The sequence below is a fragment of the Stenella coeruleoalba genome (assembly GCF_951394435.1).
Source record: "Stenella coeruleoalba genome assembly, chromosome: 12".
NCBI classification, from domain to species: Eukaryota; Metazoa; Chordata; class Mammalia; order Artiodactyla; family Delphinidae; genus Stenella; species Stenella coeruleoalba.
In genome coordinates, this window is record NC_137158.1 from 28,058,993 (window position 1) to 28,073,942 (window position 14,950).

The 14,950-nt window shown below is 37.8% G+C and overlaps 1 long non-coding RNA gene across 4 annotated transcripts in view; it reads right to left on the reverse strand.

The window, feature by feature from the left end:
• The window catches only part of LOC307195200, a 445,069-nt gene that overhangs the window by 355,365 nt on the left and 74,754 nt on the right, over window positions 1–14,950 (reverse strand). For 2 of the 4 annotated variants that reach the window (XR_013830750.1, XR_013830751.1), the window contains exon 1: window positions 12,511–12,950. The exons of the other annotated variants lie outside the window; for them this stretch is intronic. This is a non-coding gene — a long non-coding RNA (uncharacterized lncRNA). Of the gene's footprint in view, window positions 1–12,510; window positions 12,951–14,950 lie in introns of those variants that run through there. 4 annotated transcript variants of the gene reach the window in all.

The following is a 14,950-nucleotide window of genomic DNA, read 5'->3' on the forward strand; positions in this document are numbered from 1 at the left end:
CTATGTCTAGATTCATTCTTTTGCATGTGAATATACAGTTGTTCCAACACCATTTTTTGAGAAGACTATCTTTGCTTCATTGTGTTGCCTTTGCTCCTTTGTCAAAGATCAACTGCTTACATTTATGGGGTACTATTTCTGGGCTCTCTATTCTGATCCATTGATCTAGTTGATCTATTTAATTCTTTTGCTAATATAATATTGTCTTTATTACTACAGCTTTATGGTAAGTCTTTAAGTCAGGTAGTGTCAGTCCTCCAACTTTGTTCTTCTCTTTCAATATTGTGCTTGCTATGCTGGGTTATTTCTCTCTATATAAACTTTAGAATCAATGTGCCTTTATCCACAAAATAAGTTTCTGGGATTTTGGAATTGCACTGAATCCACGGGTTAATTTGGAAATAACTGACATCTTGACAACACTGAGTCTTTTTAACCATGAACATGGAATATCTCCTCATTTATTCAGTTCTTCTTTCATATTATTCAGCAGAGTTTTGTCATTTTCCTCATGTAGATCTTGTACATATTTTGTTAGTTTTATACCTAAGTATTTCATTTTTTTTGGTTGCTTTTATAAATGGTATTGCATTTTTAATTTCAAATTCCATTTGTTCATTGCTTGTATATAAGAAAGCTATTAACTTTTGTATATTAACTCTGTATCCTAAAACCTTGCTATTGATCACATATTAGATTTTTTGGTTGATTCTTTTATATTTTCTACATTAACAGTCACGTCATCTGTGAACAAAGACAACTTCAGTTCTTTCTTCCCATTCTGTATACCATTTATTTATTTATTTATTTATCGATCAATCAATCAAATTATTTATTTATGTCTAATTACATTAGCTAGAATTTCCAGCATGATATTGAAAAGGAACAATAAGAGGAGACAACTTTGCCTGTATAGGGGCACACAGAGAGCTCTGCTTCCCTTATTTTACCCTTAGTTTAGATTCCTTTACCTGACTGTGCCCCACCAACTGGCTATGTGATCAACAAAGAAGAACACGTGGAACCAGGTTGGGTGGGGAAGAGTTCAGGATAGAAATACTTAAAAAGTCTATATCTAGGGCTTCCCTGGTGGCGCAGTAGTTGAGAGTCCGCCTGCCGATGCAGGGGACACGGGTTCGTGCCCCGGTGCGGGAAGATCCCACATGCCGCGAAGCGGCTGGGCCCATGAGCCATAGCCGCTGAGCCTGCGTGTCCGGAGCCTGTGCTCCGCAACGGGAGAGGCCACAGCAGTGAGAGGCCCGCGTACAGCAAAAAAAAAAAAAAAAAAGTCTATGTCTAAACAAGAGGAAAAAGAGTATGTTGTAGCAATTAGAACAAATTGACAAATTTCAAAGAGATGGTTTGCAGAAATATAAAAAATTAATAAAGTGAAACCTCAATTAAATAGGGTTGGGAGACAAAAAGGGGGAGCTCTCATGACTGAGAAGATAGAACTGCCCAAAGTAAGAAGAAAGACTCCTCTTCTTTCCCATTACAGACTCAGCCAATGAAAAGCCATGGACTCTGTTTACTATATCCCTCCCAACTTCCTCTTTTTCCTCTATAAAAGTGTTCTCTTTTCCTTGATGTGCAGGGACTTGCACATGACTCACCATGGATACAAACCGTGAACTGCAATTCTCTGCTGATTCCAAATAAACCCATCTTACTGGAGAAATAAAAGGCAGTCTACTTATTTCAGGTCAAAATTTTGGTGACCCATATGGGGGACCACAGAAGACCCCTGAAGGCTCAAGAGCAGGTAAGCAAATGGGTATCAAACCCATAACTGTCACTCACTGCTTTCCTTACTGACCCTAGAATTTGAAGATGTGTCTTTTTCCAGGATCCAAGCTCACACCCTCTTTGCAGTTGAAGCTCTCCTGACTTTATCTGGGATTTATTTTAAAGTTTAATTTTTCTGGTTAAGGCCTTGTTCTGCATATGGGTCTGATTTTGAGATAAGACTATTTCAGCTAAAACTGGCTGAGAAACCCTCAGCACATTCCTTAGGGAACAGAAGCTGCTTTACTGAAATAGTGACCGTTAAGCCATCAGCCTATTCCAAAGGAATAGGCTATTCTCTGGACATTGACTGAAAAAAAGCCTTTGGTTTGGCTCCTCCAAGACCAAACTGTTAACCTTAGAATTGGCTGGTACTAGCTTGAAAGCTGTTTGAATTGAGCTGTTTAAGCTGTAAGATGTTTGACCTGTTAAAAATTATTCTTTTACTCTAGAGAGAAACTTCTGAGAAACGAGATCCCAGGTAACTAAATATTTTGAGGGTGCACCCACTATAGGGACTCTAGCCAATTTAATATTTAAAAACCGCGATCTTTCCTCAAACACATTTTTAATAAAATGGACCAACCCGACCAAAGGCAATTCAGAATATCAGTGACCATTATGGGGAACTTTTGAAATCCCATAGTTAATTTCCTTATAACTGAATTGGACTACAATGGCTCAAAAATTTCCAGAACTGAGTGGAATGCTTTTTTCAATTGTTATTTTGAGGCTTCCCAATGGTATCAGAAGTCTAAAATTGCCTCTCTGCAAAGTAAGACTTTAAGATTAACTGAGGCAAACAAACACTTAGAAGATAAAAATGCTCTTGAAACCTCAGACTCTCCTTCCTTTGCTTCTTGGACACATGCTCCCCCTCCAGTTCCATCTTGTCTCTTTCCCTTGTCCCCTCACCAGACTCTGCCTCTGGTACCCTCTACTTCTGACCCTTCTATACCACCTATGCCTCCTCCAGACCCTTGATTCCCCCATACTGATTCTCTCTCCAAACTTTTCTTTTTCTCTGAAACTCTTCCCACTCCCTTTTCCTATGAACTTAATAAAACCCATCCCTTTAAAATTAAACATTTTGAGGATCCAGAGGCTAAACCACTATTTTTTTTTTTAATATTCCCTGGACTAAAGCTGAATTGTGAACCATTGGTCCAAGATTTTCCCAGAGTAACTGAAGATCCTTACATATTTCCTGAGAAATTTAAACTTATCAACCTGGCTTCTCTGAATTTCATCAGCTAGTTCATATGCTTGCCAGTTAAAGTCAGGCCCAGCACTGGGTGAAAACCATTAATTGGGAAAATCTTGAAAGGTCTCTAGGATTAAAACTGGTAGACCAGTCCACTAACTTATTATATGATCAGACTTGGGCATTTGCTAGGTGACTTCACTAGGCAATTCCTAGGGCTGTCGATTGGAACAAAATTTAGACTTGCACATAAAAATCTGAGGAATCCAATCATGACTATTACAACTGACTTTAGATTATTTTTAAAGAAAATTCTGGTCTTCCTTTGATGTTGATTCCACCTGGGTAGCTTTTAACTCTATGTTTATTAATGGGTTGAACTTGGACCTATCCATTCTAGCAAAAAGGGCCAGGGTGGAATGGGAAACTCTGTCTACTCCAGATTTACTTAATCCAACAAACCAGCTCTCTCACACTCTAGATGAGTCACTTCACAAGAAGACTGCCAAAATTCTTAATCTTCAACACCAACAAATGAAGGCTGCTAAACAAAACCAAAACACTCCTAGCTTCTGCTATTATTACAAAGAGCCAGGATATTGGGAAAGAGATTGTTATAAATTTAAGTGCTTTAGGCACCTTCAGCCCTCTAACCAGCCTTTCTAATGTCCTCCCAATTTTCAACGACAGGACTCTGAAGAACTACAGAGACTTTTCCCTCTCCTACCTCTAGATTGGTTTGGACAAACATTTTTCCAGATTGGGGATGAATCTCTTCCAGTCCTAATTGACACTGGAGCCACATTTTTGGTGCTCAACACCAATACTATAAAGAAGCCCCTACTTCAGAGTACTAAAGCAGTTCAAATAGTGGGGATCTCTAATGAACCTCAACAGGTCCCTGTGTCTGAACCCATTCTATTTTACTTAGGCCCTTTGAGAGAAACACACCATTTCCTTCTTAGTTCCTCTGCCCCTACTCATTTATTAGGCTAATACTTCTTAGAGAAGCATGATGCCAGATTTTTTTTCCCCAACAGGAGAGAAAAACTCTGGAATTTAACAGCAATCATCAAACTGAACTAAATGACCTTTTGACCTTCTTATTTGTTCTGTCTCTAATGATACTAGAACTGACTCTTGGAAACACTGATCACTTGTCCCTTTTGAATTGCTACCACCCTCTTTATAGGCAAAATATCCAACTGATATTGGCAAAATTCACAGCACACCTCCCATCAGGATTCAAATAGAGGCCTCAAAACCTCTCTCCAGAATCAGTCAACACCCTATAAGTAAAGAAGCCCTTCAGTGTATAAAGCCCATAATAGAAGATTACAAACTTCTAGGCTTCATTATGCCTTGTACTGCTAGCCCACATAACAATTCCATTTTACCAGTATGAAAACCTAAGAGCCAAGGGTGGAGGTTAGTTCAGGGTCAATAAACAACATTGTTATCCCTCAACACCCTGTTGTTGCTAACCTTCATTCACTACCAACATCTATTCCCACCAGATGTCAATTCTTTATTATGACTGATTTAAGCAGTGCATTCCTTAGTATTCCAGTTGATGAAGCTACCTAATACCTTTTGGGCTTCACTTGGGAAGAAAAACAATTCACCTAGATAGTAATGCCTCGAAGTTTTACTGAAAGTCCTTATTTCTCACAAATCCTGAAGGCTGATATGGGTGATATAAAGTTCCCTAGAGGTTCTACTTTGTTGCAATATGTAGGTTATTTGCTCCTTTGTTCTCCTTCTCAGGCTCCTCACAGGAAGACCACATCCATTGCTTAAACTTTTAGCCTTAAAGGGACATAAGGTCATCAAAGAAAATTTGCAGTTTGCCCAAACCCAGGTTTGATATTTAGGGCATCTGATATGAGGACAATCGTTAGAACTAGATCCACGTAGACCTCATGATGTCCTAAGTTTCCCAAAACCCTGAAGTAAGCATCAACTGTGAGGTTTTCTCCATCTAGTTGGTTATTGCTAAAATTGGATTCCATATTTCTCTCTTACAGATCAGCCTCTGTACGTTTTACTAAAGAATAACAAGCCTGACCCATAGTATAGGAAGAGCCAGAAGACATAAACTTTAAGGCTTTTAAGGTAGAGTTTAATAAATCTACCTCCCTTGAGCAACCCAATAATCAGATTTCTCTTTTTCCTTTTGTACTGAACAGGAAGGAAATGCCCTTGAGATATTGTAATCAGCAAATGGACCCTGTGGGATGGAGATACCCCCCTTGCTTTAGAGCCATTACTGTCACTGTCCTTTAGTTAAACCACTGAGAAAATCTTTGTGGGATCCCCTTTAACCATTTGTACCTCATACAATAAAAGCTCTCCTGAATTCTCATCACACTCAACATTACCCAGCCAGCTGCTTCACCTCTAGTGAAATCCTTTTGTTAACTGCTCCTCACATAACTCTTACACCGTAATAACCTTAACCCCACTTTTCTCCCCTCTATCACTGACAAAGCCCCTCACAACTGCTTAATGCCGATAGATTACCTCCTGACTCCCTGTGATGATCTGCAGGATACTCCTTCGGGTAACACTGACTTCTCATGGTTCACTGATGGTTCTTATATAAAAGATGACAATGGCAAATATTGTACTGGGTATGCTATTGCTACTCTTTTTGATGTTGTTGAGGCAGCATCTATACCTATGGCTATTTCAGCTCAACAGGCTGAATTATATGCTCTTACACTGGTTTGTATTTTACCCAAGGACAAAATTGCCAATATTAATATTGATAGTAGATATGCTCTTGGAGTAGCTTGTGATTTTGGAATGTTCTAGAAGCAGTGTGGCTTCCTTACTTCCATCTGAAATAAAATTAAAATGGCTTCTATGTTCAGGAATTATTAGACGCGTTACTTTTACCTGTCACTTTAGCTATAAGTAAGATTCTGGGGCATTCTAAACTTGATACTCTGCAGTTAAGGGAAATCACTTTGCTGATATTTTCACAAGGAGTGCTGCCCTGAAAGGGACCAAGAGCAGCCAAACCTCTGTCATGGTCCAAGGAATCTTTCCCCAAATAATACCTTAGAAAAGTTGGCTAGAGAAACCCATCAATAAGCCCCAGAAAAGGAAGAAAGAGATTGTAAGTTCAACAACTGCAGGTTTGATAAAAAGAGAAAGTTTTGGCTTGGATCAACTAACAACCCAGTCCTACTGGAGACTCTAAAATTCCCACCCCTCATCACTATACATGTGTTAAACCATTGGCCTACAGACAAAATGATAGTTTTCATGAATCAATATTGATGGGGAAATACTTACAAGGCCATAAAAGATGCCTATCTGACTTGTCTCACTTGTCCAAAATACAACCCAGAGAAGCCTATTTGTATTGCTCCCAGACATTTTAAACTTCTTAATTGACCATTCGAGGTCTGGGAAATTGATTTCATACAACTTCCTCCATCTAATGGATATAAATAAGTTTATTCATGATTTGGATGTTTCATACTAGACTGAAGACTTCCCTTGTGGACAAGCTACTGCCTCTTCTGTGGTTAAAGTCTTTTTGGAAAAGATTATCCCTACCTGGGGAAGTCCTCTCAAACTTCACAGTGATTGAGGAATCCATTTTACTGTCCAGATACTTTGACAAGTCTGTGCTGTTTGGCCAGTTTTATATCACTTTCACTATGCTTGTCACCCTTAGTCTTTTGGTTTAGTCAAGCATAGTAATGGCATTATTAAGACTCAATTGGCACAATTTTAGAGGCCCTCAAACATGACACACCTAAAGTAAGCACTGAACCCTGACTGGACCTGCACATCATCTGGTGACCTGAAAGTACAGATTTCCCAGAATTGAAGCAGACCACATCTGATGAAACAGATGTTTCCAAGATACCTGAACCAGGCCTGTTGGAAGTCTGTCACCAAACATTTGATGACGATGTAACACTTCAGATGATCTCCAATGATTACAATCTTGGTAACATATGGACTCTACATAAAAAGTACCTGAGAGTTCTACCCCCTACCTCTCTTTGTTACTCAAATGTGACTTCAACAGGTTTCCTATCTGTGCACTTTCCTTTCAACGTGAGACCCTACACCCAGGAAAGGTCCTTTCTGGCATTGAGGGACAAAAAACTGTTGAAACGAGAAAGCCTGACTCTTGATCATAAATATCTTGATTAAAAGGGATTTGAAATGTAAAAAATTAATAAACAAGAACATCAATTAAATATAGGTGGGAGACCAGATTGGGGACCTCTTATGCCCTGAGACAACAGCAAAACCCAAAAGGGAAAAGAAAAACCCCTCTTCTTTCTTAGCAAGGATTCAGCCATTGAAAAACCATGGAGTCTATGTTTTCTACAGCCCTCCCAACTGCCTCTTCCCTTCTATAAAACTGCTTTGTTTTGTTTTTCCTTCTCATGCTGTTCAGACACTTGCACATATAGCTCACCTTGGCTGCAGACCTCAAATTGCAATTCTCTGTTGATCCCAAACGAACCATTTTTGCTGGGGAAATATCAGGCAGTCTATTTATGTCAGGTCAACAGAAACCAGTATGGCAAGGAAGTTAAAGCTTTTACTGAAGTAAGGCAAAAGTAAAAAAAAATAATTTAAATGAGGATAATTAACGCCCCCCAACACACACACACACAAAGCCAACTACATATATGATGAATGTGTTTACTCTGATAGGCCCTGTGATATTTATAATCCTTGCAGCAATCCTAAAGTGAAGATTTAATTCCAACTTTTATAGAGACGATAGTGACTCTCAGGGAAGTTAAATAAATTATAACCCAGGTCACTAATACCTAGGATAGCAGAGATGGGATTTGAACCAAATCTGCTTGATTCTAATTTCATAATCTTTAGGTTATAACCCACAACATAGGTTATCTTTATTCAAGCTAACAACAAAAAACATCCTTTACCTACCTACTTTTCTAGTGAAAGGAATCATATTACACTTTATTCTTTAAAAAGTCAATCATCTTTCATTTACTTACACAGAGCAACAGAGTGTGAAAAAACCATCAGAGGGATTTTAAAAGTAGCATGCACAATATAATAAACAGGTCTGTGTTAGGCTCATTAGAGCTATCATCTCCAATATTCTCAATCATCAAGATGGAGAGTTAATATTAACCCCACATTATAGACAAGACTCAACAAGGATAACCTCTTTGAGGGTACCCTATCTTTAGAGAAACGAAGGCAGACTAAAAGAATAGGAAGTTAAAGGGATAAAACATGGAAAAAAAGTCAACATTTTATTTTTGTAACTAAAATCACTACATTTCTAGAAGTTTTAATGAGACCATGAGCTTTATTTCAGGCAGCCACAATTATACTTCTGATATCCTATTTAATGATTAGATTTATTTTCTTTTCAAATGTGGAATATTCTACTCCATAATGCATAGAACCTAGTTGAATAAAATGATATAAATATGGAAGTTTCATAATTATATATAAGTATGTAAAGACAGTTGTTCAAAAATGGGTTAATAATATTTTCTAAGGGCTCACTTCAAAGAAACTTAGCCTTTGTCTTTTCCTCTTTTTTAATCTGCTAAATTAGGTTATTGGCAACCCAAGTTGCTCCTCCCAGACTACAGTCAACTGGTGGCATGTTAAGAACTAAGGAAAGCTCTTGAAGAGGTAGCTTTTCTGAAGAGGCAATCCCTTTCCTTTTATCTTGCCCAAAGACAAGAAAATTATTTTCCTCCATTCTTCAGGAGGCCTGAAACCTCTCCTCCATCATGTACACTCAAGAGCCCCCAACTTGGGCTGGGGTGCACAGGAGACGGTCTTCCATTAGGTGTCAGTTCATTTTACCCTGGAAATATGGGCAAAATGCTGAGAGTATATTTCTTGTCACCACTCATTAATCAAAACAGAACCATAATAAAGACAGATCAGACAGTAAAATAACCAAAAAAAAAAAAAAAAGAAACAACAACTTGGAAATACTCCTCACAGAATTTTATTAGATGTTCAGTTACACATTTGCATTCTACTTTCAGGAGATAAATATTAATATTAGGAGGTACAAAAAACCCCAAAGCTAGCAGAAGGAAAGAAATCATAAAAATCAGATCAGAAATAAATGAAAAAAAAATGAAGGAAACAATAGCAAAGATCAATAAAACTAAAAGCTGGTATTTTGAGAAGATAAACAAAATAGATAAACCACTAGCCAGACTCATCAGGAAAAAAAGGGAGAAGACTCAAATCAATAGAATTAGAAATGAAAAAGGAGAGGCAACAACTGACACTGCAGAAATAAAAGAGATCATGAGAGATTACTACAAGCAACTCTATGCCAATAAAATGGACAATCTGGAAGAAATGGACAAATTCTTAGAAATGCACAAACTGCCAAGACTGAATCAGGAAGAAATAGAAAATATGAACAGACCAATCACAAGCAGTGAAATTGAAACTGTGATTAAAAATCTTCCAACAAAGAAAAGCCCAGGACCAGATGGCTTCACAGGCGAATTCTATCAAACATTTAGAGAAGAGCTAACACTTATCCTTCTCAAACTCTTCCAAAATATAGCAGAGGGAGGAACACTCCCAAACTCCTTCTACGAGGCCACCATCACCTTGATACCAAAACCAGACAAGGATGTCACAAAGAAAGAAAACTACAGGCCAATATCACTGATGAACATAGATGCAAAAATCCTCAACAAAATACTAGCAAACAGAATCCAACAGCACATTAAAAGCATCATACACTATGATCAAGTGGGGTTTATTCCAGGAATGCAAGGATTCTTCAATATACGCAAATCTATCAATGTGATAAACCATATTAACAAATTGAAGGAGAAAAACAATATGATCATCTCAATAGATGCAGAGAAAGCTTTTGACAAAATTCAACACACATTTATGATAAAAATCCTGCAGAAAGTAGGCATAGAGGGAACTTTCCGCAACATAATAAAGGCCATATATGACAAGCCCACAGCAAACATCATCCTCAATGGTGAAAAACTGAAAGCATTTCCACTAAGATCAGGAACAAGACAAGGTTGCCCACTCTCACCACTCTTATTCAACATAGTTTTGGAAGTTTTAGCCACAGCAATCAGAGAAGAAAAGGAAATAAAAGGAATCCAAATCGGAAAAGAAGAAGTAAAGCTGTCACTGTTTGCAGAGGACATGATACTATACATAGAGAACCCTAAAGATGCTACCAGAAAACTACTAGAGCTAATCAATGAATTTGGTAAAGTGGCAGGATACAAAATTAATGCACAGAAATCTCTGGCATTTCTATATACTAATGATGAAAAATCTGAAAGTGAAATCAAGAAAACACTCCCATTTACCATTGCAACAAAAAGAATAAAATATCTAGGAATAAACCTACCTAAGGAGACAAAAGACCTGTATGCAGAAAATTATAAGACACTGATGAAAGAAATTAAAGATGATACAAATAGATGGAGAGATATACCATGTTCTTGGATTGGAAGAATCAACATTGTGAAAATGACTCTACTACCCAAAGCAATCTATAGATTCAATGCAATCCCTATCAAACTACCACTGGCATTTTTCACAGAACTAGAACAAAAAATTTTGCAATTTGTATGGAAACACAAAAGACCCCGAATAGCCAAAGCAATCTTGAGAACGAAAGAAGGAACTGGAGGAATCAGGCTCCCTACTTCAGACTATATTACAAAGCTACAGTTATCAAGACGGTATGGTACTGGCACAAAAACAGAAAGATAGATCAATGGAACAGGATAGAAAGCCCAGAGATAAACCCATGCACATATGGACACCTTATCTTTGATAAAGGTGGCAGTAATGTACAGTGGAGAAAGGACAGCCTCTTCAATAAGTGGTGCTGGGAAAACTGGACAGGTACATTTAAAAGTATGAGATTAGATCACTCCCTAACACCATACACAAAAATAAGCTCAAAACGGATTAAAGACCTAAATGTAAGGCCAGAAACTATCAAACTCTTAGAGGAAAACATAGGCAGAACACTCTATGACATAAATCACAGCAAGATCCTTTCTGACCCACCTCCTAGAGTAATGGAAATAAAAACAAAAATAAACAAATGGGACCTAATGAAACTTCAAAGCTTTTGCACAGCAAAGGAAACCATAAACAAGACCAAAAGACAACCCTCAGAATGGGAGAAAATATTTGCAAATGAAGCAAGTGACAAAGGATTAATCTCCAAAATTTACAAGCAGCTCATGCAGCTCAATAACAAGAAAACAAACAACCCAATCCAAAAATGGGCAGAAGACCTAAATAGACATTTCTCCAAAGAAGATATACAGACTGCCAACAAACACATGAAAGAATGCTCAACATCATTAATCATTAGAGAAATGCAAATCAAAACTACAATGAGATATCATCTCACACCAGTCAGAATGGCCATCATCAAAAAATCTAGAAACAATAAATGCTGGAGAGGGTGTGGAGAAAAGGGAACACTCTTGCACTGCTGGTGGGAATGTGAATTGGTTCAGCCACTATGGAGAACAGTGGAGGTTCCTTAAAAAACTACAAATAGAACTACCATATGACCCAGCAATCCCACTACTGGGCATATACCCTGAGAAAACCAAAATTCAAAAAGAGTCATGTACCAAAATGTTCATTGCAGCTCTATTTACAATAGCCCAGAGATGGAAACAACCTAAGTGCCCATCATTGGATGAATGGATAAAGAAGATGTGGCACATATATACAATGGAATATTACTCAGCCATAAAAAGAAACGAAATTGAGCTATTTGTAATGAGGTGGATAGACCTAGAGTCTGTCATACAGAGTGAAGTAAGTCAGAAAGAAAAAGACAAATACCGTATGCTAACACATATATATGGAATTTAAGAAAAAAAATGTCATGAAGAACCTAGGGGTAAAGCAGGAATAAAGACACAGACCTCCTAGAGAACGGATTTGAGGTTATGGGGAGGGGGAAGGGTGAGCTGTGACAGGGCGAGAGAGAGTCATGGGCATATACACACTAACAAACGTAGTAAGGTAGATAGCTAGTGGGAAGCAGCCGCATGGCACAGGGATATTGGCTCGGTGCTTTGTGACAGCCTGGAGGGGTGGGATAGGGAGGGTGGGAGGAAGGGAGACGCAAGAGGGAAGACATATGGGAACATATGTTTATGTATGACTGATTCACTTTGTTATAAGGCAGAAACTAACACACCACTGTAAAGCAATTATACCCCAATAAAGATGTTAAAAATAAATAAATAAATAAAATTTAAAACTTCAAAAAAAAATATTAGGAGGTACACTAAAGTCAGTCAGGTCACAATATTTTTTCATTTATATAATTTACTCATAAGCACATCACTTGAATCTTTATGAATTGAAGGATGCAAAAAAAAATTATTTAAGATTAATCTGTTCATATTCTAAATGCATAATAATATTTGAATAAAGTTGGATAATATGAATATTTATACCCCAAAGCTTAAAATTTATGTAACTTGATCATGTAAATTTACCATTAAAATTATCTAGGGCTTTCCTGGTGGCTCAGTGGTTGAGAGTCCGCCTGCCGATGCGGCGGACACGGGTTTGTGCTCCGGTCCAGGAGGATCCCACATGCCGCGGAGCAGATGGGCCCGTGAGCCATGGCCGCTGAGCCTGCGCGTCCGGAGCCTGTGCTCCGCGACGGGAGAGGCCACAGCAGTGAGAGGCCTGTGTGCCGCAAAAAAAAAAAAAAAAAAAATCTAAAATCATCAGTAAAATTTCATAAGCCATTAACATTTTCACTAGATATTAATCTACATTTTGTGTTTTCCCATGACACTATTTAAAAAAGTGAATCCTACAATCCAAGTCAAATATTGAATTATTTTCAAACTTTTTAAAGAAAAGTTCGGAAATGGGACAGATATTCTAAACCTCAAAATTAAGTCTCTTTTTCTAAACAGTTGTTCTACATCTAACCTTTTCCTCAGATTTCGTGCCATTCCATTATACACACTGGAAACCAGTGATTAATATATAAACATACCTTACATTGTATGTTTGTTATCAAATAACAAATGTAAAGAGCTAAGAAATAGCAAAAGAAATTGCAACAGTGCCATTCAGAAGCTTGTTCAGTTTACTGATAGAAACATTCTTTTTAACTTTTTAGATCAATATATGCCATTTACTAAATTTTAAGAGCCAATTATTTGTTATCAAGTATACCTTTATTAGTTATTGCCAATGCCTTTTTAAAAATAAAACTCATATTTTAAGAATATCATGAAGGTAAATATGTGTCTAAATCATCTACTCATATGGATGGAATAAGAGGTCATAGGCAAAGTGCTCTGATAGATCTTTTAACTATAATAGATAGGGATTAACCTTAAACATAATGCCAAAATACCACCTCTTTTGAGCTTACAATGGTTAAAAAGATAAAACAGGAAAAGGCTCTTTATAAATGCATGAATATAGTTTTAAAAAGCCTTCCCGGGGCTTCCCTGGTGGTGCAGTGGTTGAGAGTCCGCCTGCCGATGCAGGGAACACGGGTTCATGCCCCGGTCAGGCAAGATCCCACATGCCGCGGAGCGGCTAGGCCTGTGAGCCATGGCCGCTGAGCCTGGGTGTCCGGAGCCTGTGCTCCGCAACAGGAGAGGCCACAACAGTGAGAGGCCCGCGTACCGCAAAAAAAAGCAAAAGCCTTCCCACTTTCTACTGCAAAAATATAAATTATATACTTTGCAACCAGCTGTAATGGTAGGAATAGGCAGCTGGTCCAATTTACTGTACAGTACTATTGTACATATTGTTTGATGCACAAATTACTTATAATTTCTAAAAGTGCATCTTTGCAGTTTGATATTTTTTAGTAGCACTCCAACAACTTGAAAAGTTGTAGACTTTTGGAGAGGCTAGTTTTGAATAGGCTTTACCATTGCTGAGTGTGTTTTTCTACATCACGGTTCACAATAGTCATTTTATATGTTCAAAAAAGTAAACAGAAATGCAAGATGTTTTCCACAGACTTTAGGAAAGAACTTAGAGAAATTTTGATGATTTTCATGTTTTGAATCTTGAAGTTGAATCTTTAGCTGTGTCAACTGCAAAAGTACATTTGCACCTAAACATCTGCCATCATCATAATTAGCAAAAATAATTCAAAACTTTAGACAACATTGAATTTGGGTCAAGTATGTTGGAAAAGAATTCATGAATTTGAGCACAGAGTTATTAAAGGAAAACTCCTGGTTTTCTCAAACCAAAGAGGAAAAGCAAGCACCTAGATTAAAATCAAAAGGTCATTTTACCTACTGTGAAACTGTAAGGAGGATGAATCAAGCATCTGAATTTGTCTTTTCATATGTGTCTTTTCATATGTTGAACCAAGAGGAGGGAAGGTTAAAAATCCCTTTTCTCTCTTTCAGTCCCTGTCACTGCAAGCCCTGTGCCTTAGGATGGCTTCTTTTGTAAGTGTAAATCCTGTTTTTCCTGGCTTCTACAACCCCTTGGCCAGCCTGCATATTGCTGCTGCCACAGAGCACTACCCACATTTTTGCCCCTGAAGGCACATTTTGATGACATACCAGCTTCTCTAGTACATTCTCCTACTGTTCTATCCATATTATTCTCCTGCCATGCTAATCACAAATGATACGTCAAAAATGGAATTGTAAAAGTTCTGTAAACTGTCAGCAAATGGACTCTAAGTGATTCTCAATGGTCTCTTCCCTAAATGTTTCCTTTGGTCTTTAAGGCTCCCTGCATTCCTTTGTAGGCTTAAATAAGGATTAACTCATTATGGCCCTTGTAGATCTCCTCCACTGACCCTCGCCTTCTGTTCTAAGCATTTTATCTTTATTCTCTCTTCTATTTTCTGCATTCATGAAGCACTTTCTTTTAGCACTGACATTAGCTTTATCTGTACTCCTTTGTAGGTTCTTAATAGCACTCTACAGAAATAGA